General features: G+C 33.2%; 1 protein-coding gene across 1 annotated transcript in view; it reads right to left on the bottom strand.

Moving 5' to 3' along the window:
* DMD (dystrophin) overlaps window positions 1-25,950 on the bottom strand; it is a 2,219,276-nt gene that overhangs the window by 1,908,299 nt on the left and 285,027 nt on the right. The window lies entirely within an intron of this gene.

The following is a 25,950-nucleotide window of genomic DNA, read 5'->3' as shown; positions in this document are numbered from 1 at the left end:
TGAAATCATCTTATCCTGAGAAGGAAGATAAGTTCTTGGCCTTTTTATTTTTATTTTTCATTCTATGAGAAATAATGGAGTACTATCAACTGATGAGTTCAAAAGATTGTCCTGAGAGTGCTCTGACATTTAGTGTTCCAGAATCTACCTGACAGGGATGACTTGAGGAGTACAGGATGAACTGATGATCTAGGAAAACATTAGCTGAAACAAAAATTCATCTAGCATTTATGACACATCTGAACATGAAACCAATAGGGCCCCTCTTACATTGGAACTGAATTATTCTGAGCCTATTCCCCCAGAGACCAAAGTGATATAAGGAAAAATTTGACTAGGGAACTTAGGCTGACCTAGTTGCTGGGTGGTAATGTTTGCATTTTGTACTCATTATATTTAAATGATATCAAGTAGTTAAGTAAAACAAGCAAGGGGCTCATATGCCCCAACAACAAGGAAATTGCATGCTGAGTAGAGCTTGAATTTATGGCAATGGAAAAATTATGCCCTGTAATCAAGTAGTAAATATAGAAGCCTAGATTTGGAAGAAAGGGTCAGATCATACCTGTTACAATAGTATAAAACAGTCATGAATTCATAGTATCTCAAGTTTGGAAGATCTTTCTATCTAGCCCATTTTGCTCTTGAACAACATTAATTAGTAAAGTGTTTTCTCATTTTGATCTGAAATCTACCTGCCTGTAATTCCTCAGATCTATTTTTTTGTACATTATACTCTCTCTCTGTCTCTGTCCGTCTGTCTTTCTTCCCTCCTATTATGATAGCCAGGTCATGCTCACCAATAGTAGGTATTCTCAGGTGTCCTGGGCTTTCTTCTCTCTGCCTTTCTCCGCTTCTGTGTATGTGTGCATACACACACATGTTTAACATCCTACTAGACTCCAGATTTACATCTCTATCTATTAGATATCTAAAATTCAGTATGTCCACAACTGAATTCATTACCTTTTTCTTCAGAAACCTTTTCTCTTCCTAACTCTCCTAATACTATCTATAGTACCATTACCATCACTAGGCTCCCAACTTCTCAACCTTGATGTCATAATTGACTCCTCTCTTCCTCTCATTCCTACTTACATATCCAATCTACTATAAAGGCTTCTCAATTTTACTTTTAACATATCTTTCATATACGCTGCCTTCTTTCCTTTTCCTGATTCCAATTTGCATCATGTTAGACCTAAACTATGCAACAGCTTTTTAGTTGTATAATGTCTATTCTCTACTAAGTTGCCAAATTAATCTTTCTAAAGAAATCTAACCATGTTACTCTCCATATCCCTATTCAATAAACTAATAGCTCCCTATTACTGCCAGGATAAAATATAAAATCCGCTTTTAGTATTCAAATATATTCACATATATTCATAATATACATATATATGGCAATACATATTCATAATATAGCCTCCTCCTACTTTTAGAGCCTACTTACATCCTACTTCATGTTTTCCGCTATTCAGTGACACTAGTTTCCTTGTCATACTCCCATAGGTAATTCCATCTTGTATCTTCTGGCATTTTTACCAGTTGTCCCTCATACCTATAATTCTCTCCTTTATCATCCTACCAGATTTATTTCTAACTTTCTTGAAGTCCCAGTTAAAATACTACTACCTAAATAAAATCTTTCCTGATTATTTCCAATTCTAGGGTCTATACTCTTGATTATCTCAAATTTATCCTATTTAATATTCTGTTTATTCATAGTTATTTGAATAAACATAAATTATAAAAATAAATTATAGAGACCTTAGGATTAGAAACTCACTGTTCTTTTTTTGATATCCCTAGTGCTCAATATAAAGTAGTCCATAGAAGGTGTAAATTCTTCTTGACTTGATAGCCTTTAAGTTATTTGAAGACAGATGCCACATATCCCATTCAACCCTTCTTTTTTCAAATCTAAACTCTATTCTCTTCAATGAAACCTTGTAAGACATTATGTAGATGGTTGGAACTCTGAAAAGGTGTACTTGAATTTAAGTCAGCATGGTACTTAGAGTTAAGTACCTATTCAATATGAGAAAATGGTTCTTATGGTGATGTAATGGTTGCACTTGCTCCCTATGGTGTAGTGATGTAATTATACTGAAGTATTGAAGGGCTGGGACAACTGGAAATGCTGTTTCAGTGGCAGCTCTCAGAGCCACAGCTCTCGGCCACAGACACAAGAGAAGATGCCAGATTCCAGACTCCATCTTTGACCAGCTTCATGGTGGCTGTTCTGCCTCTTTCACTCCTCCACTAAGACCAAGGACTTGGGCTGATCCCAAGCTCCTCCAGAGAGCTAGGCTGGACATTACAATATTTTCCTTTATGATCCTAGTTAATCTAGTTTTGATGTGAACGAACAAATAAAACAATGAATAAGTGAATGTTATTAAAGTTTTATCCTGTGCAAAAGTAACTTGTTAAGCACTGGGGACACAAATATAGAAGTAAGAATGTGTCTGTTGGAAAGGAGCTAACATTGTAACGGGGAGATAACATAGAGGTTTCATTTACAAGTCAGAATAAAAGGTTCTTGGTTCTATCATGCTTCAAAAAAGCAGATGATAATTTCTCTTCTTTAAGGTCACAGCCATTGATAATATCATAGCAGTTTCTGCTACTGGAATTTGGTGACAAGGTGTACTTCACCTTATGAATCTTTTTTTTTTTTTTTTAATGTAATTCCCATAAACATAGCAGTCCAAATGTGCCCTGACCAGAGCACAAAATACAATGGGAATGTTATTTTTTTTAACTCTTAATATTATGCTTTCATTAATACAAGATAAAGCTTAATTTATTCTTTTCAGCTGGCAAGTTATATTACCAATTCACATTTAGCTTTTAGTCCACTAGGACCTTCAAGTTTTTTTGTTGTTTTTTTTGTTTTTCACATGAACTATTATCTAGCTAGTCTCTTCAATGAGACTAATACCTGCATGCTATTGATAAAATTGATTAAAAATATCAAAGTATTCCTATCAAATTTTACTTTGCTGTGCTCAGTCTCTTGTTTTAGTATGTCAAAGGTTTTTGAATATATTTCATTTCTGTTGTCCAAGTAGCAAGTTTTTCCTCTTGGATTCATCCTACGCACAAATGTGATAGGCATATCATTTATGACTCCAACTAATTACTGTTAAACAGAACAGAGTAAAAAAAAAAAAGACACACTCTATAAGAGACTTATCTCCTGGTTAGTGTGAATTATGAAGAGCAAGATTTTATACACACACACACACACACACACATAATTATACATATATATGTATAGTTAATCACATATAAGCAAATAAAACTACCTATCTATATGTGACTATATTTTTTCTATATAAAGATCTATCTTTATATCTATTTTTGGATTTTGTTATAATTATTAAAATACTTTTGCTTGTCAAGTACAAAGAATTAGCAAATGTATACGTATAAGTTTATTATAGTGTCATGAGAGAGTGGAATAAGACCTAGATTAAAATTCATAAAATCATGGTTAAAATCTCAGCTTTGTCCACATGACCTTTGATAAACTTGAATTTTTGTTCATCACTTATAAAATGGGAATATTAATGCTTGCTGCTAGGGAGAACTACGTGGTACAGTAGATAAAATGCCAGGCCTGGAATCAGGAAAACTCATTTCCTTGAGTTCAAATCTGGCCTTCTTGGACACTAGCTGTGTCATCCCAGACAAGTTACTTAATCCTGCTTGTCTCAGTTTCCTTCATCTATAAAATGAGATGAAGGAAATGGTGAACCAATCCAGTATCTTTGCCAAGAAAACTCTCAATGGAGTCACAAAACATCAGACAGAACTGAAAACAACAGAACAACAAAAAATTTAAACCTGTATTATTAAACCTGCAAATTTAAATTATAGAAATACACATAACATAATGAATCACAAATGGAAAATCCTTTCTCCTGTTTCCCCTTTTTTTCACTGATGATTTTTTTATTCTTTCATTTTTAGTTCTCTTAACTTTTCTTCTCGTGTGTGTGTGTGTGTGTGTGTGTGTGTGTGTGTGTGTGCATGTGTTGGAGGGTGTTTGCGTGTATATGTCTCCTTATTTGCATTCTTTCTAAAGGAATTTTGGACTAGATTTATATTTCTTTTAATCTAAAAGTCTCAAAAAGACTTGAAAGTTGAGAAATAGTCACTTTATTATTTTTCTCTGAGTGTATCCTTCCTGTGTTCATTTCCCCTATATTCTTAAAATTTGATTCTGTCTTTTTTATAAGTCAACTATAGTTATTTAATAATGCATTGCAATTGAATCCTGCACTCACACTAAATATAGATTCATATTAAGACCAATAGGGGAAAATAAAATTCTTCCATTCTCCCATCTCCTCATTATATTCTGGGAAGTCTTTGGTGGTTCATATTTTGGAGAAGTGAAGTGGTAATTGGAAACTTGTCCTCCCAGCAATGACAATAGGCATACTTTCTAACCCCCCTAGTTTGAATGGTTGGTAATTCTTCACACAGGAGATGTCTGTGGTAGCTCTAGAGCTACTTGATAGTTTTTGGTATTGATTGCAAAAAGATTAACTCAGTGCAGATACTAAGAAGAAAGGGTGTAAGTTGAAATCTTATTCAGGTCCATTCTTAAACCACTATTATCAATTTAACTGTTTTTGAAGTACCCACTAGTTTCAAATTGGCCTCCAAGTGAATAACAGACCATCATGTCTCATATGCTGATCATTATCATACAAATTAATAAGGATATTCACATAGGAAGCCTGAAATAGCATATTATTTATCATCAGACATATTTCATTGAATTAGGTTAAAAAAAAGTTAAAAATATAAAACCTTTTGATCAGAATTTTTATACATATTTTTCAGTCTTTCTAGTATGTGAGATTTGCAAAGAACATAAATATTATTAAAAGGAAAAAAATCATGCTTATTATAAACTTTCCCTTTATCTTTTAGTCCATTAATTATATACAAAATACAAAAGGTATATTTTGGTAATTGCATTCTATTATTTTTGTCAAAATTAACCAATCTCCTTATCCATTTAAAGAATAAAATTGAAAAGAACTTTTTTTTCAGTTTTCCCTGACAATTTGGGGGGCATGAGGATTCCAAATGAGATCATTAGCTCACACTTCTTTATAATATGCACTGATAGATGGTATCATTGCAAGGGATACCCTCTCCAGCAGTGCAGATTATAATGCCTCTATTTCACTTCATCTTGTGTTTGTTATTCCTCAGCATTAAATACGTGAGTGGAAGTTGTGTGAATCAAAAGGTTTCTCTTATTCAGAAAAAAACAGTGTTGGTGGAGTTGTGAACTCAACCATGCTATAGAGTCTGAAATTAACAAAGGGCTGAAAAACTTTGACCTAATAATACCTCTGCTAGATCTGTATCCCAAAAGAGATTTAAAAAAAAGGAAAAGAATATATAGATATAAATATATAGGTATCTTTTCCTGTATACAAAAAAAATATTTAAAGCAGTTCTTTTCCATGAGTAAATAATTGGAAGTTGAGTGGATACCTATTAATTGAGGAATGTCTGAACATATAATACCATTATGCTATAAAAATGTTAACTAGGATGTTCACAGATAAACATGGAAAGACTTCCATGACCTGATAAAAAGTGAAACATGCTGTGTATAAAGTAACACCAATATTGTAAAATGACTTAGCTATTCTCAAAAATACAATGATCAACACAACTTTGTAGCTCTTAATATGTAATGTAATGCATATATGTATAATATAATGTAATGTAATATGTAAAGTGCTATCCCTATCCAGAGAAAGAATATCTGATGTCTGAATACAGATTAAAGCATGCTTTAAAAAAACTAAATAACAAACAAACAAACAAACACACTTTTTAAAACTTTATTTTTCTTGAGATTTGTTTCTTTTGGGAGGATTGGTCTATGTGTTATTTCACAACATGAATATTATATAAATGTTTTGTATAAGTAAGTATAATCTATATCAATTTGCTATCAATCTATATCAAATTACTTCTCAATGAAGGGGTTGGGAAAGGAGGAACAGAGAGAATTTGTAACTCAAAGTTTTAAAAATGAATGTTAAAAATTGTTTTTATGTGTAACTGGGAAAAATAAAAATATCTTAAAATAGTAAAAAAAAAAAAAAACAAATTCATTTAAAAAGAAAAAAAGAAATTAGAAGGTATTAGCAAAACAGAAAAGGGAAAAAAAAAACAGTCTTCTAACAGACTCATTATTTCCTGTGTAGAATACTGCAATAGCCTACTAATTGTTTTCATTAACTCAATTTTCACTGACAAAGTAAATTCTTATAAGTTAGTCTAAGTATCTCTCTCTCTCTCTCTCTTTTTCACACACACACACACACACACACACACACACACACACACACACACACACACATCTTCCCCCTATTCACAAAACCCTACTGACTCTTTATATTTGATCTGAGATGATATACTTCCATTTTTGGCACGTAAAGGTCTTTATTATTTGGTATCATCCTGCTTCTACAAACTCAATAGCCATTTCTTTCATGTATTCTTTGGTATAGACAAACTGGTCTTCTTGCAGTCCTTCGCCCACAACATTCCAATTCCAACCATATCTTCATATTAGTTTTCTCCTGTATCTGGAATGTACTCCTTCCTCAACTATGTCTCTTGGAATCCCTTGTTTCCTTCAAACAATAACAACAAATCAATTTAAACAACACCACCTTTTGCTTGAGTTCTTTCTTTGAGGTACCCCTCTATTCCCAACAGAAACTAATGACTTCCTTTCCACATCGAATTTGGTTTACTTTTGTACAACATCTCTCTCATATTAAAATGCAAAATGATGAAAAGGAGTCTTCTTCAGGAGAAGGCTGTTTTGCTTTCATTATTGCATTTCCCCTGACCAACACACAGTGATGCTTAATAAAATCATTTAATCAATGTTCATTTGTTAAATAAGTAAACATGAACAGAAGATAGAGAAATTAATTATAATTAAAATAGGAAGAATGTCAGAAAACACTTCTTAACAAGGTTTTAAAAAAAAAGTAATGTTCTATTAAGGAGTTTCCTTTCCTGGAAGAAGATGATGATCATAGGATACTCAACCATATGTTTTAAACTGTTTAGACATAATTTGACCATGAAAAATGAGTAAATGTCTTCTTGAGTTCCTAATCTCCAACTACACCTATAAATTCTGGTGTCTGTAGTTTTCTTCTCTGTATAAAATAATGGGTTCTATTAAAAATAGGGTAAACAACTTAAAGAAGGTTCAATTTCTGCTTTTAATGACAATGTGTGTACCATTCTTTTTTTTTCCCCAATAAGTTAATAGCAGCCTAAACAGTAAAGTAGTGACTGGAAATAATACTGTCATCTACTACCAGGGAAAGAGATTTCACAATAAAATATTCCTTTTGTTAGGAATTGCTTTCTAAACAAGATGTTTCCTGTTTAAATTGGAGTTCACTTCTCTGTTTTACTTGTTAAATGATAAAAATGTTGATCTTTATCCACAGTATAATGGTATCTGGTTGGAGTAATTAAATTAATTAAAAGCACTGCTTTTTAATGAAATTGAATAATGCTTTGATTGTTTCAGATCTAAAATTCATCTGATTGCTAGTGAGCAAGCAGAAATACAAATCATTATTGGTCAAATTCTTCCTTTATCATCTCCAATCCAAAGTGTCCTGAAAAGGTGCTAAAGCTTTCCACTGAGATTTGGGCCTAACAGTGTAATTGATGTATCCTAGCTTTCTCCCATTTCTCCTGTCAGCAAAGAAATTGTGGTGCTGATATCTGAATCTTATATTGTCACATGCAGTTTCAATAAAGTCACTAACAAATTGAGCAAGTTGAACAAAAATTGGTTTCCCAATTAAATCACAAAAATAAAATGAATTTTCTCATATGCAATTTACATTTAAATAACAAATATGACTCTTATACATTTTTCAACATATTTTGGCAGAAATCCCAGTTGAGCTAAAGCATAGACTTCAATGACACTCACTTAGTTCCAAACATTAATCACTGTCTCTTTACAATGAGTTTTGCATCTAGAAACAGAACTTCACCTTAATTGCTATAAACCACATTTCTCCCACATACAAAGGACAAAATAATTTTAAATCCATCAAGCAATTATGTGTGATACATATTTATAAGAGTTGTAGGGTATGATTCTAGGATAATGAAAAAAATACAACTCTATTCATGAATGGGGTTAACCATAATTTTCTTTAGTTCATTATAGGATAATTCTTTAATGATAGAGATAGCTTATAAAGAACATCTATGAGAAAAAAAGATTGGAAAAGAAACAGATAGTTGATTAGACTAAGAAAAACTAAGAGATAATGACTATCCCTTTTCAATAATTATTTGCTATTTTAATCAAAATTTAACTGACAACATTTATCCTATCTCTTAAAATTCAATATTCCAAAAATATTAATTTTTTCTACAGGAAAGGATTCATAAATGATAAGACAATGAAGTAGCCTGCCCATCTAAATCTTTAAATGACTATAGGCAAATATTTAAACTTGAAGTACAAGAATACAAGAATATAAAACAAAGGTTAAATATATATTTGGAGGATAATTGCCTTTTCCTTCCCCACTATAGAAAAAGGTCTTCCTTTTCTTAAAAAAACACATGATTTATTGAATGATGGTGAAAATTAACAGGGATACATAATTTGAACTTCTTTCCTCAGTTTATAGCTGTGTCTGGAAAATTTTTTAATAAATTATTACAAAATTAAAATCCATCCTATTACTTGGTATGTATTGGCTTACTAGGTTAGAAGTTCATGCTAAATGAAAACAACTGTGCAGGTTTCATATTTAATAGAGGAGATTAGAACATGAGAAATAGCATGTCATAATGAATTGAGAGCTTCCTTGGGCCCAGGAAGCTGTAGGTCTAAACCAGAGCTTTGCAATAGATTATAGCACCCTGAACAAGTCACTTAATATCCTAGCACCCCAGGTCACTTTTCAATACTGTAAGTTTCAGATAAATTGATGACTAACATATTGGTTGAGGAAACTCTTTGCCAGGTTATCTCTACACCAGTAAAAGCACACATCTACATCTAGTCCTTATCTCTACTAGAACCCGAAAGATATTTTAATTTGAAATTTAATTTGAAAAAAAAAATAATTATGAATAAAAGCATTTTAAAATGTTCACAGAAAAGGATTATTTTAAGTAGTTTCTTCATATATACTTAAGTAGTATATATGTTATACTAACATATATAAATTAGAGATTCTGAACTAGTGAGTGGCCTGAAATTTTGATCTATCACTTTCAATTTTATACTCTTATGATTGGGAAAATAGTTGTCTCTAAGTCAATAATGCTTCACCAGTTTTACTACAGCAGGTAAAAATAGATATTAATGAAAAAAGATTATTCTAGGTAAGGTAAATAAAATACCCATCTTCTCAGAACTTCTCAGAAATATTCATATAGTTCAGATAACTATTTCCTTGAAACAGAACTTTTTACTTCCAGGAAAAGATAATTTACTTAAAATCCTCTTTGTCAAATTAAGGCAAATCATTGAAAATACTTTCTATTGTCTCCTCTATATTCTATCCATATTTTAAAAAACAGGTCAATCTTTACCACACCCCTTTTCCCTTCTGCCTTTTTCTTTTTCTCTCCTTCCTACTCTTCTTTCCTTGCCTGTACTGTTTTTGCCTCCTTTAACTCATTTTGCACTTATTTTCTGTACAAGGACATTTTTTTTTGTCTTATTGCTTTGATTTGATCTGGGATGTGGTAGTGCAGAAGCAGGTGGTAGTATCTAGACCTCTAATTATATCAGTGTGGGGAACTCTAAGCTTCCTCCCTCTGCTAAGGCGGTTGGCAAGTCTTCTCTAATTTATCATCTGAGACAGTTGTCTAAAGCATAGAGAGGTTGAAGAAATTGTCTTTTTTTTTATTCAGAACATAAAATCCTCAGAACTTTAATATAGATGATGATTTCTCCGAATAGACTTACCATATAAGAATTATATAATTTACAAAGAGAAAAGGGTAAATAATCAAAACCAAACCAAAGCGTCATCATTAAGAATTTTATCAAATATTACAACTTGAAATGAATGGTTAAAGTGTACTTGGAGGGATAAATGAAAGAGGAGGGCTACCATTATAAAAGAAATGGTGGATAGAATTAGAAATCTTCAGATTTAAAGACTGAAAGTACATTAGAGATTACCTTTTCTGACTTTTCATTTTACACATGAAGAAACTAAAGCTCAGACTTGTGGGTATGTCTTGTGTGTTTTTGTGGGAATATGAGGTTACCTTTACATTCCCCTTTCTGTACCCTACCAGATATTCAGACCTACTTAAGACTATCAGAGGAGAAAATAACTTGGTACATCTGCAATTAAAGCAAACATTTAAAAGAGTCCCTTAGTACTAAATCTCAATTTAAAGAATTACAGTTATTTACTTTGATTTCTAGATTTAAGAACCTATTTTAATATTTTATTCAAAATGAGAATAAAAAATTGTGACACATTAGCCGGATGGAGTCAGCCCTGAATTTCCTATCTTTTATCTTTTTAATCTGAGAATGCATCTTCTTTGGGTGTTTGTTACTTTTCCTTTCTTTTCTTTTTCTTTTCTTTTCTTTTTTTTCTTTTTTGGTTATGTCCAAGTTGTTAGAATAAAAGTTATAATTTGCCACAGTAGTGATGGATCGATGGGGACCAGTTTGATACAAGGACATCTAGAGATTTGGGACTAGAATGCATGTAGAAGAACAGGATCAGAGATAGACACTGGGAAGTAATGAAAGTGTTTGTGTGTGTGTGTACATGTGTGCATGTTGTGTGTGCACGTGCTTTGTGAAAGAGAAGCCCAGAAACTTAAACTCTGAAGGCAATAGAGGGGCCTAGGGATGTGAACTCATGCCAGCACCAGCATCCAGCCAATTTGCAAGTGAAAGGCATTGGAAACCTGAACTAAATATAATAATGAGCAGTTAGTACTTTTTCCTACTTATTGAATCTCTTAAACATTAATCACCCTATCCTGAATTCTTAATCTGAAGTCCTAGAACTTGTTTTTATGAAAAATTTTATCTGTATTGCCAAATAATTTATTTTTTTGTAATTGTATATAATTTATTTTATTAATTTAAAAATATTATTCCAAAAAGGGGTTTGTAGCTTTAATCAGACTACCACAGATGTCCTTGACAGAAAAAAAAAATACTTAAGAATTCCTGGATGGAATTTGCTATTTCTCTCACTAATATACTAATATATGGCAAATTTCTTCTCCTTCTTGCACTTCATGATTGCTTGGCTAACTCACATTATTTAAGCTTAGAAGTCTTCTAGTCTCTTTAAATATTTTTTTTCTTTGTTGTCAGTACTTTTATAGATGGTGGCTAATGGTTCAGTAAATAAAGTGTCAGGTCTGGAGTCAGGAAGATATAAGTGCAATCTGACCTTAGACATTTTGTGACACTGGGCAAGTCACTTAGCTGCTAGCTGCCTCAGTTTTCCCAGCTGTACAATGGAGATAGTAATATTTATCTTACCAAAGTAAGTTGTTGTGAGTATTAAATTAGATAATATTTGTAAAAAAAAAAAATGAATCAAGCACAATGTATGGTATATTGGTATATATATATGTGTAGTATATGGTATACATGTAAATACATAATATACAGCTATATACTAGCTCAAAGTAGATATTAAACATACATATACACATATGTGTGTATAAAATAATTATCATTATATTTTGTAATGGGCTGAAATTCGAGTTGATGCACTGAGGTCCCAAGCACATGAGGCTAAATAGCAATTGGACAATACTCTATTAATATATGCTTGGAGAAAGAATGGCTCCACCTACTCTCTGTGCAAGTTTTGATGTGTTGTATAGGAAATGACGTAAAGACAATTTTGGTGGGTGGAGAAAGAGAGGCAGAGAGACTGCTGGTCAGATTTGTGCCGCAACTGCTTTCATTTCCTATTGCCATTCCCCCTTCACCTCTGCAAAGAATAAAGATCGAGGATTTTCCCTTAACCTGAATTCCGGACTCCGGCTGATTTTAAAATATATGGTCATCACAATATTGTTACAATGTTTTATGTCTCTAGTGAAAATTGACTGATTTTTATTCCACTTTGAGAGAATTTTTACTATAAATGAATGTACCAAATTGGGAGAAGAGGAAGAGGAGGAGTGAGAACAAAAAGGGGGACTACAAATAATAGGCCAATAGCACTATATTTGAGCACAAGCTTGTAAAAAATCTTTGTCTTTTGTCTCTTTGTCTCTCCCCTTTTTTAACCTCTGTACTCCACTTCATCCTTCAGGATTTCTCTTTCAAATATCTCCAGATAGGATACAGTTTTTTTTTCTTTTCCCCCTCAGAAACAATAACTTATAAAGACCATTTCTTGATACCAAGACACATTATAACCTGTAGTGATAGCAGAAGTATTCCTTGACAAATTCACAAGTCCTAGTAGTACTGAAGTTGTAATTATTGCCAATTTTAAGAAGCATTGAGGAAAATACACGAATATCTTAGTTCCTGATTTTCTATTTTAAGAATGAAAACATACATAGGAAAATCCATTTAAAAGAGGGTCATATTAAGACTGTGAGGGAGTGCTGAATTTGAAAGGAAATTTGAAGGAAGGAACATTTTCCAAGCCCTTATCACGTGCCTGGTACTATGCTAAGCTAAGTGATTGACAAATATTATTTCCTTTGATACTTAGAATAATTCTGGGAAATAGGTCAGATTACTATCCTCATTTTATAGTTGAGGAAACAGAAGTTAAGTGCATTGCCCATAATCATGAAGAATGAGGCTATTTTTGGACTCATTTCTTCCAACTGAATGCTGGTAGTCTCTCTACCACTAATCTACCTAGATTCAAACCACTGGACAAGTGATCTCTGTGTTCATACATTATAGAGAAGCCGGTTTTCCTGGTAAAGGGCACATCTGAAATATCTAGTATAATTAAAACAACTGTGGGTTGCATTACTTAATAATAGCTCACATTTGTATATTTTTGGCAAAATATATTTATATATTGATTCCCAATAATCATCTCAATAATCATTGTTCCTTAGAGCAATGACTGAAAGCTATGTCTTACCCTATTTTACAGATGGGGAAACTGAGTTAAACAGGATTAAGTGATTTGCCCAGTCACTTGCCCAGGTAGTAAGTGAAGCTGAACTTGATTTTGGATTCCAGGTTCAAAGTTTTATCCACTATTCCAACTAGCTGCTAGCCTGCACAGGAGATCTCTGAGTTCATACATTGTAAAGAGTAAAGCTTCCCTGCTAGAGAACACATCTGAAATACTTTGTGTCTCTTGAGACAGTTTTTGGGGACGTTATAACTTTACTCATCTACAAAATGTGGATAACAAATAGAACACTTGTGGGGCTCAAATGAAGGAGATAATTAATGTATGACACTTACAGAACGCTGATGAAATTAGATGACCCGGGATAAAGTTTGTTAACTTCATAATAGGACCTCCCTGTTTCTCTTTATTTTTGCACAGTTGTACACACAGGAATTTCATGCCTTGAACAGCTGTGGAACAGCAGACTTTAGAAGGAAGGGTGGGTGAGACTACTCTGACTAAACTGTGCTTGTATTTATTTCAGAAAGAATTAGATTAAACTGAACTGTGCAGAAACTCAAGCTAAGAGCTAAAAAGAATGATTAAGAAGTTGAAAGATTGGGGCAGCAAGGTGGTACAATGGATAGAATACTATCCCTGGTCAGCAGTATGTGAGTTCAAATCTGGTCTCAGACACTTATGCTTCCTGGCTATATGACCCTGGACAAGTCACTTAACCCCAATTGCCTCAGCAAGCAAAATAATAATAATAATAATAATAAGTTGAAAGATTTTAATCTAAATAAAGGCTGAATAAGGATAAAAAATCAATATATGCACAATCTGTCTGTGTGCTAAAGAAAGGGAACAGATAGGTGATTAATCAGATGACTAATAAATATCAAAATATGGAGAGGAGTCCTCTCACAAATGAAGTTAACTAGAATAATAGGACCTAATTACATAAAGGAAATAACAAGAGAGTTTATGAGAGAAGATTTCCAAAGACAAAATGAATATTATTGAATAGAAAACCATTAAAGAGGAGCAAATGGTATGTGTATGCACACGTGTATGTGTATGTAAACATGGAAGCCTCTAGATTTGGATAACATATAAACATATAAAAAATACATTAGAAAATAATTTCTTGATCCCATGGGAACAGGTTCAACCTACTTAGAGGGAGTAGTATACTCTAGTAGATAGAATACTGAATTATGAGCCTGGGCATTAGTCCCAGATGCATTACCCTGTGATCGGAGGCAAATCGCTTAGCCTATTCTATTGCTCAATTCGTTAAGAACAAAAGAAATTAGCTGGGCTGCTTCTTTTTACTGGGGATGTATTTGCCAAAGCAGTATATGTTTTCCTTTTATTTTGTGTTTGTGATTTCATCAGTGTGACTATTCCTACCTGTTGGAATCTTTACAAGCTGCTAACTCATTAGAGTTGATAGATTATTGATCTAATCTTACAAAGAGATGTTTTGGGCCAGAACCTGAAACAAGGTACTAAGTAGAACTAATTGATACAATGCTTGTGTTCACACCTTTACTCATTGGAGTTCACACATTTGGGAGATTTCAGGGTTTAGTATGAGATATCCGAATTCACACCTCCCTTGAAGCTCTTAGGGCCAGAGAGCACTATGGGAGAAAACCCATAATCCCTCTCTCTCATATCCCACAATTCCTCTCTCTCATATATAAGAAACAGACAGAGGCTCTCAGACAGAGTTCAGCTGAAGATTGAGAAGGGAGCATCAGTTCAGTTGAGGAGAAGCACTCTCTCGCAGGAACAACCAGATTCATCTTCATCTCACACCACTGTGGTGGATGGGCTCCTGCACTTCCCCCACTGAGACCAAGCTGCTCTGAAAGACTCGCCAGAAAGCTAGCCGAGTCCCAAGTGAAGGAGACAAGAGCTTCATTCCAACTTGGTGCTGGCTGGAGGCTGAAGGAAGCAGAGGCAGAAGCAAAGGACAAAGCTGCAAGAGCTCTTAGAAACAAAGAGAGAGAGAGAGGCCTTTAAGATAACCTAACCGGGTTATATTGGAGATTGAGAGCCAGAAGCCCTCTCTCCAAGGCAAGAGAGATCCATTCCTTTTTCCACTTGGCTGGCTGGAGGACTGAAGGACAAACCTTTGGATTTGGAGACATTTGGAGGGAGCTCTTGGAACCAAGCAGAGAGATAGGTCTCTAAGCTAACTGGGCTATATTGGAGGCAATAAAAGATCTGAACTTTTATCACCTGGCTGCGTTTTGAGGTGATTATTACTTTCAACTGCAACTAAGGCTGCCTCCAGAAAACCTCCCTGAGAAACCTGCTCTTACCCAGAGAGAATCATTATTTATTATATTATTTTAAAGAAGAACAAGAACTCAACACCTACCAATGGTGTAGAATCATAACCTTTCCAAACCTTTTCATCCTGTATAATTCTCATTAAGTCCCACTAGTACTAACTTCAACAAAACATTCTAATCATCCTAATTCATTTGAGTCTTTTCTTTCTGTCGCTTTCTCTCTGTTTTTGTTTCTGTCTGTTTCTGTATGTCTCTCTCTGTGTCTCCCACATAAATATATGTGCACACATACACACACTACACAACCCTTTTGGTAACTAATATAAAGTTCATGCATGTGAATTATTGCCATATGATTAATCTCCTTTTCTGTTGACACACATCTACCATGATGTCTCCTATTATTGTTTAAGTATATCGCATTATGGCAATATCTAACAGTTTGTATAGTTTTTTTTTTTCATTATTCACTGAGATTCCCTTTAATTTTATTTTTGAGATATAGATGATTGCTTATTTACAGCCACATAGTAGCATCAGGATAATATTGATGTGGAAGGTGATCTTTATTTAATTTTGTTTCTTCTTGCATCAACAGTTGGGGATCAATGACGTACTCTGTGATTTCCTATATCATATCTATGCTATTTTCCTCTTCCTTTATTCTTTGCCTTCCTCCCTATTCAGTACTTTTCACTGTATATATAATATTTCAGTACTTATTCACTGTATATATAATATTAACTACATAAATAATGATAGATTTATAGATTTGGTGACTAGATAAGTAGAATGATTTTATTGAAGATATATACAATTATACAACTGCCTTTTTTTTTTTTTTTTTTTTTTTTTTTTGCTGAGGCAATTGGGGTTAAGTGACTTGCCCAGGGTCACACAGCTAGGAAGTGTTAAGTATCTGAGACCAGATTTGAACTCAGCTCCTCCTGACTTGAGGGCTGGTGCTCTATCCATTGTGCCACTTAGCTGTCCTTATACAACTGCTTTTAATTATTGAGTTTCACTGAGATTCAGAATTAGAAAGGATATATGAAAGTATCTATTTTAATATGCAGCAGTATAATGGATAAAGTGTGGGCCTGCACTTAGGATGTCTCATTTCCTGAGTTTAAATTCAGCCTCAGTCATTTATAAGCTGTATGATCTTGGGCAAGTCATTTAATTGTTTACCTCAGTTGCCTCATGAGTAAAATGAGCTGGAGAAGGAAAAGGCAAATCATTCCAATACCTTTGATACACTCCAAAATACAAGTTTTATGGGCAAAAGTTAGGCATTTGAGAAAAATTGCTGGGGAAAGTGGAAAACAATTTGATAGAAAGTAGGCATAGGCCAACATCTTATCACCATATACCAAGGTGAAGTCTAAAATGGGTATAATGTTCTGGTGAAAAGAATGATATCATAAGCAAATTATGGAAGCATGGAAAACTTTACATGTCAAACCTATGGAGAAGGGAAGATCTAACGAATAAGGAAAAAAATCTAACAAAATCTACAGAGGGTCACAGGAAATATAATGGATGATTTTGATTATGAAAATTTAAAAGCTTTTGAAAAAAAATCACCAATGCAGATAAAAGTAGAAGAAAAACTTGAGAACAGGGGAAATTTTTACAACATATTTCTCTGCTGAAGGTCTCATTTTTAAAAATGATGGAGAAGTAAATCAAATTTATAAAAAAAATATAGGAGCCATTTCCCATTTGACAAATAGTCAAAGGATATTAACAGGCAGTTTTTAGAAGACAAAAACTGCTAAAAGTTAAATGAAAAAATTCCATAAATCACTATTTATTAGAGAAATATAAATTAAAACATCTCAAAGGTACTACTTCACAGTTATCAGAATGACTAACATGATAGAAAAGAAAAATTACAAATATTGGAGACCATATAAAAATGGCACACTAATGAATTGCTGTTAAAGTTCTGAACTGATCCAACCATTCTGGAGAACAATTTGGAACAATATTTGAAGGACTATAAAATTGTGCATATCTTTTGACTCAGAAACAATATAAACCAAATCAAAGAAAAAGGGAAAGGACATATACATACATACATATATATATATATGTATATATATATTATATATGTCTATATATATATTATATATGTCTATATATATATATATAATGTTTATTACAGTTTTTTGCATATATATGTATATATATTTGTATATAATGTTTATTGCAGCTTTTTTGCTACCAAAGAATTGGATTGGGGAGACACTCATCAACAGCGGAATGGTTAAGCAAGTTGTGATATATGATTGCATTGGAATACTACTGTACTATAAGAAACAGTCAGTGGAATGATTTCAGAGAAAAAAAAAACAGGTAATTTATATGAATTGGTACAAAGCAAAGTGAGAAAAAAAATCAAGAGAAAATTGTACATAGTAACAGTAATTATTTTAACAATGGTCAGCTGTAAAAGATTTAACTTCTGTCATCAGGATGATGATCCAAGACAATTCCAAAGGACTCATGAAGAAAAGCACCATCCTTTTTTAGAGAGATAACTAATGTACTCTATGTGCTGATTGGGGCATACTTTTTCACTTCAATTTTTTTCTCTCTTTTTAAAATATGGTTAATATGGAAATATATTTTGAATGATTTCACATATATAACTGATGTCATATTGCTTCTCCTCTCAATGATTTGAGGCTAAACTTTTGGAACTCAAAAATTTTAATCAATAAATGTTAAAATTAATAAACAATATCTTAAAAAGAAAAACTCATTTAATATAAAGTATATGTGACATATTCCTCATTTGAAGGCTTTAAGAATAAATTTTATACTACTAAATTAATTGTTTACAAAAATCAACAAACTGTAGATTGGGATATTATATTCTTTCCATACAAAGTTGGAAAGAATATAATATCCCAATCTACAGTTTGTTGATTCTATGTATGATTCTAAAGATATAGAAAATAATCTGAGTCACCTTAGGGTTTCAGTAAGGGTATATTGAATAAGATCATTAATGTAGAAAAAGGCCTGTAATCTGATATTTTGGAGACAGCATAAGTTTTAAAGTTACCTTCCTATATGACCTTACCTAATCACAACTTTCCTGGGCATCAGTTTCTTCAGCTATGAAAATATAGAAATCAAACTAGATAGCTACTGATATTCCTTCCAGCTCAAAATCTATTATACAAATCCCATAGTAGGCTTCCCACTACCTTGCTTCCAGATATCTGAAATGTCTTTCATTGGGGACAAAGTCTTTTTCTTCCTCAACAAAGAAAATTAATAATAGAACTTGGTCTGGACTGAATAACACATTAATTTAATCCTCACTAAGGTACACTTTACGGATACAGGGTTCTTTTTGAGAAGAGAAAGTATATCTGGAGCCAATAGCAACACAACATAAAATGTCTAAAAGAGGAAATACAGAGGAAAATGATGATATAAACAAGGGAGGTCATTGATTCTAAATGTATCCAATTTTGACTAATTTTCATACAACAAATAACTTAAAATTTTATATGTGATTTTTTTTAAGTTTGCCTCTTCTAAGTGAATTTGATTATAAACTCTAAGAAAATAAAGATTTGATCTTTTAAATTTTCACATCCAGCTGGGCACCTAGACAACTAAGGCAATTGCTAAATTCTCTTGGTGCACTGGTCATGGACTAGGTCCAGAGAAAGGTGTAGAGCAGTTTAATCATGGCTTTCAGTGCCTTTCCATCATTCTAAGTGCTACACTTGGCAACTTAATAGTCCCTAAGAACCTATTCCCGATTTCCATCCCTTCTAGTAACTTTACTGTTATAAAATGATCTTAATATTTTACTTTTTTAAAGGAAACTATCTATTACTTCAACAGCTACCTCTTACATAGAAGGAATTGAAGACACTTCTAACGGTGAGCTGGCAGCTGAAAGTTGGAGCTCAGTTCATCATAGTTATAAGAATTTTTAGAAGGTTTGAGAAGTATATAAAGGGGTTCTGGAATATCCCAGAATACCAGCATAGCTTACCTTTAACGTCATATACCTCATCAGTATTCAAACTAGTGTAAACTTGCCAAGTGATTTTAAGGAGCATTTTATATTCCATCTTTGATAAATGGGAGGCTCTATGCCTTGACAACTAAGTCACTTTCAAACAGTAGAAACTGGACTGTATCTACCTACTCATTTTACACAGATCAGTGGACATTCATTAGAAAGTTAATGTGCTTCAGTTATTGCCAACCAAGGCTGATTTGGGATCACTAATTCGATAATAAAGCTGCAGGTGAAGTTTTTTTTTTTTTTTTTTATTCTACGCTTATCCTTATACAGTTTACATTTCTGTTCTTTGTTTCTTTTAAATATGACTTACAATTTAATTGATGTGGAAACATTTCAATTTAGAACTCTTTCCATTGATGTAATTCATAATCTTAGAGTGATTTATTAAGGAATTCAGAAATCTCGTATATTAACTAAGTAAAATGATTAGCTCACACAATTCTTATATAGTAAAAGCAGGAAGACACAGGGTTTTCAGTTTCAAAGCGAGCCCTGTAACAACTACATACACTACTCCCTTTCTATTAATTGTAAATATACAAAATTCTTTTAAATATTTATTATCTCTAAATCTATATGTGTGTGCAGTAAAGTTTCAGAGTACCACAAATAAGCTTAGATATATGGCTCTGAAAGTGAAGGAAGTTTCTAGGGTTATGATGGAGTCTACTCATAACAATTTTCAAAATTTAACTGTTAAATTTCCAGTGTGATTATATGCCCTTTTGAAATTAACAAATGCTACAAGTCAGGCCTTGAATTATTGTTTTGTTGTTTATCTAAATATAAGTAAGGAAGAAAATGTTAATAATTAAAATTCAATATAAATTCTGGTATAGTTATACATATATATGTAAATACATATGTATATATTTGTGTATATACATTTGTTTTCGATTAGTCATTTTAGTGGTGTCCAATTCTTTATGATCCCTGTTCGGATTTTCTTGGAAAAGATATTACGATAGTTTGCCATTTTATTCTCCAGTTCATTTTAAAGATGAGGAAACTACAATAAATTGGATTAAGTTTGGCAGTCGGGGATTTGAGGTCAAATTTGAACTCAGGTCTTTTTGACTTCAGGTTTAACACTATATTCATTGTATTACCTAGCTACACTAATGTATGCATATGTATATGAATATTTGTATAGGTACATACCCACACATAGACACATATGCTCAGAGAACCAGTTGTTAAATTTTTACCAGAACACACTTAGGATTTCTCTTTTCCAGTAATGGATACCACAAATGAACAATAAGAAATAAAGACAAGCAAAGATTGTAATTTTTTTATCAAAGATTTCCTAGAAATAAATGTCAGTATCCAAAAGTGATAGCAAAGAATAGAGGACAACCTAGATCTGTTGATAAATGGTTGAACAAATTGTGATAATCTGAATGGAATTATAACCATGCTGTAAGAAATAATCCATCTGAAGCAATTCATGATAAGACTTGTAGGACCTGAAAAATAAACAGAACTAGAAATATATGTGCATTCATGCATGCACAAATATATATATGAATATATACATATACATGCACACATATTTATAGATATATACAGATATACACATTATATACATATATGCATATATTATATACACAGATATACATATATAAAACAATTTATAAGAAAGAAATATATAACAATAACAATATAAATGGGAAAATATCTTGTAATTATAATTATCTAATTTGGAAAAGTATTAAGAAATACATATTCTCTTCTTCCCCCAATGTTTATATAATTAGAGGACTATGGGGATGGAATGCTGCATAGTGTCAGATAGGACTGAAATAGCCATTGATTTTACAACATTCCTTCTTTTCTCTTTATTTTTATGTTCTTTATTATAAGGTTGATTCTCTGGGTAAGTGAGAAGGGAAGGGTATATTTTGAAATGAAAGTGATTTGAAAACAAAATATAAATATTGATTTTATTTTCAATTTTATTTTTAATTTATGGTATAAAACAAGGATTTCCACAACATAGTAAAATATTTTAAAAGAAGAAATAATCATCAATGTCTTCAGTCTAATGGGAACCAAGCATTTTAAATTCTCATCAAGTCTGTGGGCCAATGAACAATCAATCACTGAAAAATTTAAGTATGTATAGAATGATTTCACATACACACATATGCATATATGCATATGTATATTATGCATATATATATACACACTCATTAATATGTGCATGTATACATGATATCTAAGAGTAGCCCTCTCTTGGGCATGGAGGGGAAGGGGGGGAAAAGAGGGAAAAAAAGAAATTTACATGATAGGATTATTATATATTTCAAAGGAATAACAAGTTATACAAAATAGATTTATGGTTTTATGTGCAATCATATTATACAATGTTATAAAAAATGCTTGTTTTATTCCAAAAATAAAAAAATAAAATAAAATTTTAAAAGCAGTCAATCATCTTTCATTATTCAGAACAATAAAACATATATGAAATAAACTAGTTATAGTAGTAGCGATCTCCAGGACTGTGCCCACATATTTACTGTTTCCACAAAGGATTTGGTAAGCTGTCACTTGTATTATAGTAGAACCTTCCAATAACACTGATTTCTGCTAACACTCTCAAGAGGAGTTTTTTCTATTGTTGTAAGAAACTTAAACTAACACCATGTATGTATGGAATAGGATTTGATCTATGGTGAGAATTCCTGGGGTAGTTAAATACCAGAATTGTATAGTATTTTTAGAGATAAGCAGTTTGGATTGTAGATTTAATTTTTTTATTTATGGACTTGGTGACCTTAAGCAAAGGTGCCTTTGTCATCAAAATGGAAATAATATTATGTTAGCCTCCTAAAAGCAAGAACATTTTCCCCCAAAGTTTAAAAAAAAAAAAAAAGGTTATTAACTGTAGTAGCCAGAAACTGGAAACTGAGTAGATGCCCATCAATTGGAGAATGGCTGAATATATTGTGGATTATGAACATTATGGAATATTATTGTTCGGTAAGAAATGACCAATGGGATGGGGGGCCTAGCCCCAGGGCCCAAAGCAAAAAACACTTGGGGCATGATGGCAGCCAATGGTGCACCCAGAGAGTGCCTAGAAGCTCAGTACCCAGACATGACCAATCAGCCAGAAAGCCATATGATGGGAGAAGGGGATTACATAGTCAACCAGCCAGGAAGCAACCTGATAGGAGAAAGGAATTACAATTGGGGAGAATAGAGTTGTATGCAGCTGGAACAACTGAGATAGCCCCTGGAGAGGTGAAATCTATTCCTCGCCAGCCTATGGATCCCTTACCTTCAGGCACAGTAGGCTTGACCATTTCACCTCCTTTTTATACATACAGAATAGTGTCCATCCACACACTAATGTGGGAAACTGGGGAATGTGTAGATAATATCCCAGTCACTAATACAGGTAGACAATGTGTGACTTATCAACCAGGAGAAGTAGTAGCATCAGGTTTACTCATACAGAATCCTAATAAGCAACCTGGTGATAGTCACCCAGATTCTGACTCCAGACCACAAAATCCAGGAATATACTGGACAGCAGCTGTAACAGCTGACTGACCTATGCTCACAATCTATATAAATTGCCTACCATTGGAAGGATTGGTAGACAGAGGTGCAGGTCGTACATTTATTAGGGGTGCCAACAAGCTGTATTCACCTTATCCATTGCAGAGAGACAGAGCAGACCCTTGAAATGAAGGAGAAGACCCAAGAAATATCGGGTTGTGCTATTGCTGATTGTGCTCACCATTGAAAGAGCATGGCAGTTATGGCGTTTGACTCATGGACATAGAAAATTTTGGACTTCAAAACCCTCAGGAATTACTGGATTCTCTGAGACATGATAAGATTGTTGTAGGACTTGAAAACCCTCAGGAATCATTGGATCCTGTAAGACATAAGACTTGAAAGCCCTCAGGAATCATTGGATTTTCTGAGAAATGATAAGACTCTTACAGGACTTCAAAATCTGCTGGAATCACTGGATTCCCTAATATATAAAAAGACTTGTGCAGGACTTTAAAAACTTGGGGGGATCATTAGATTCCCTGATATGTGAAGCAATGGATAATAGATTGGTTTTGGACTATCTCTTGGCTGCTGAAGAAGGCGTATGTGTGACTGCTGTTTACATACTCTCCTTCTAGGACTTCTGGCAATCTTTTACAACACCATGATGATTTATATTGTTTGTTATACCGTTACTTGGGTGTACAATTCATGTTTGTTACACCACATCAAGCCTGCACTGACTGTGGGGAGAGTCATCACTAATAGCCTCTGCGTTATTGCTATGTGCTTGTGTAATACTTCCCATGCTGATGGGTTTGTGCATAATAAGACCCTTCAGCCCAGAAACCCGCTAGCAACCCCCACTTCCCTTTGGTGCTTTTCATCTCCCTTCCTGAGATGTCAGGGGGGTCGTGATCTACTCCTTTTCAGTGCTTTCACCTCCTTTCCTGAGAAGTCAGGGAGGGTGTGATCACCTCCCCTTGGGGGCTCTGACCTCCCTGAGGAATCAGGGATGGCATGACCACCTGTGTTCTAAAACAAAAGAAAGTGGGAGATGTAATGGGCTGAGGCTCAAGTTGATGCACTGAGGTCCCAAGCACGTGAGGCTAAATAGTAATTGGACCATACTTTATTAATATATAAGTTTGGAGAAAGAATGCCCCCACACACACACACTCTTTGTGCAAGTCCTGATGTGTTGTATAGGAAATGACGATTTTGGTGGGTGGAGGCAGGGGAGTGGAAAAGGAAGGGGAAGGAGAGACTGCTCGCAGTGCCATTGTGACCGGCCTTTCAGCTCAGGTCTCTGCTAGCTGGCTTCATGTCGCAGCTGCCCATATTGCTATCGCAATCCTTCTTGCCCATATTGCTATCGCAATCTTTTTTCACCTCTTCACTTCAATAAAGATCGAAGATTTTTCCCTTAACCTGAATTCCTGACTCCGGCTGATTTTAAATACGCAGTCATTACAATTAACATTTGTTTTTCATTAATTATTGCAAGAGAATGGACATATGTTTTTTCAAGGTCATTCCTAGACCCATTATTCTACATCTTTTGTTTGTGGTTATGTTATGGATTCGTTTCCATAGGATTTTCATTCAAATATCATTTTAATTCTATATGTAAATAGAGATATGGCAAGATCTTCATTACCTCAGATGTGTTTTTTCCTGAGCTCTATCCACTAACAGAAATTTCTGATAAGGATAAATGTCTAAAGAGTGATATTACTCTTAAAATAATAATTGCTCCAGTAGATTATTGAAGCATCAGGATATAATGAAAAAATATTAGAAATGAGATCAGAAGATCCATGTCATAGTCTCAACACTGCCATTTACATATATGGAACCATCAGTAAAACACTTAACTTTTCCTTGTCTTACTTTAATCATCTGTAAAATGTAGGTAAGATTATTTTCACAACATGTTATGAGTGACTATAAGGAAAGATGATTTTACTGTTAAGCTGTACATAAATGTGAACTTTTATTTTATGAAATTTTAAGCACACCAATGTTAACTTTATCATCTTTTATCTATTTTCTAAGTCTTTTTTTTCAGTTTATTTTTTTCAACTGCAATCAATTATAGACTCATTGATCTAGATCTGAAAGAGTATTCAGAAGTCATCAGTCTCAAGCCATTTATTTTAGATATTGACACTGATAGCTAGAAAAAATTAAGTGATTTAATAAAAGTCACACAGAGAACATAATCATAGAAGTGGCACTTGAAACTGGGCCCTCTAATTCTAGATACAGAATTCTTTCCAGTACAAACCATTATCTCCCTTAAGACTTGTAAATTATGCTGAATTTAGAAGTTAGCTTTTAACATTCTGATGGATGGCATGAAATTTTTTAAAAAATCCTAATAGATAATGAGTTCTCACAATAATGTATTTGATGTTGCTTGCATCAAGTCACATATCACAGAGTCTGCTAAAATTAAATATATGACCATTAAAAAGAGATCAACCTAACAAGCAGCACAATAAAAATGAACAGAAATAAAATCCAAAAACAAATGGATAAAAAAATGCCTATTGTCCATTTTGTTGGGGACAGTATTGTGTTAAACTATTTGTCCATATATTGAGCCAAAATTGCATATAATGACAAGCTGAGTCCAGAGTCAAATAGATTAAAAGTAAACTGGGGATAACTTGAGTAAGTGCATGGCTTTCACTGAGCTTTAGCTTCTCCTTGACACAAAAATCCATTATTTCAACACATATTTTTAAGTGCTGTTATGTGGCTTTTAATCTGAAAATGCTATATAACCTCCAAAGAATTAAAGTTGCAGATGATCCAAAGAGAAATTGAGAGGAATATGACTGTAAATTAAGGGTAATACCATGGAGAGTAAGAAATCCTATATTGTACCATTGGGTTCCTA

The sequence above is a fragment of the Antechinus flavipes genome, chromosome 3, assembly GCF_016432865.1.
Source record: "Antechinus flavipes isolate AdamAnt ecotype Samford, QLD, Australia chromosome 3, AdamAnt_v2, whole genome shotgun sequence".
Classification (NCBI taxonomy): Eukaryota; Metazoa; Chordata; class Mammalia; order Dasyuromorphia; family Dasyuridae; genus Antechinus; species Antechinus flavipes.
The sequence above is the reverse complement of the archived record's forward strand: the minus strand, read 5'-3'. Positions and strand labels throughout refer to the sequence as shown.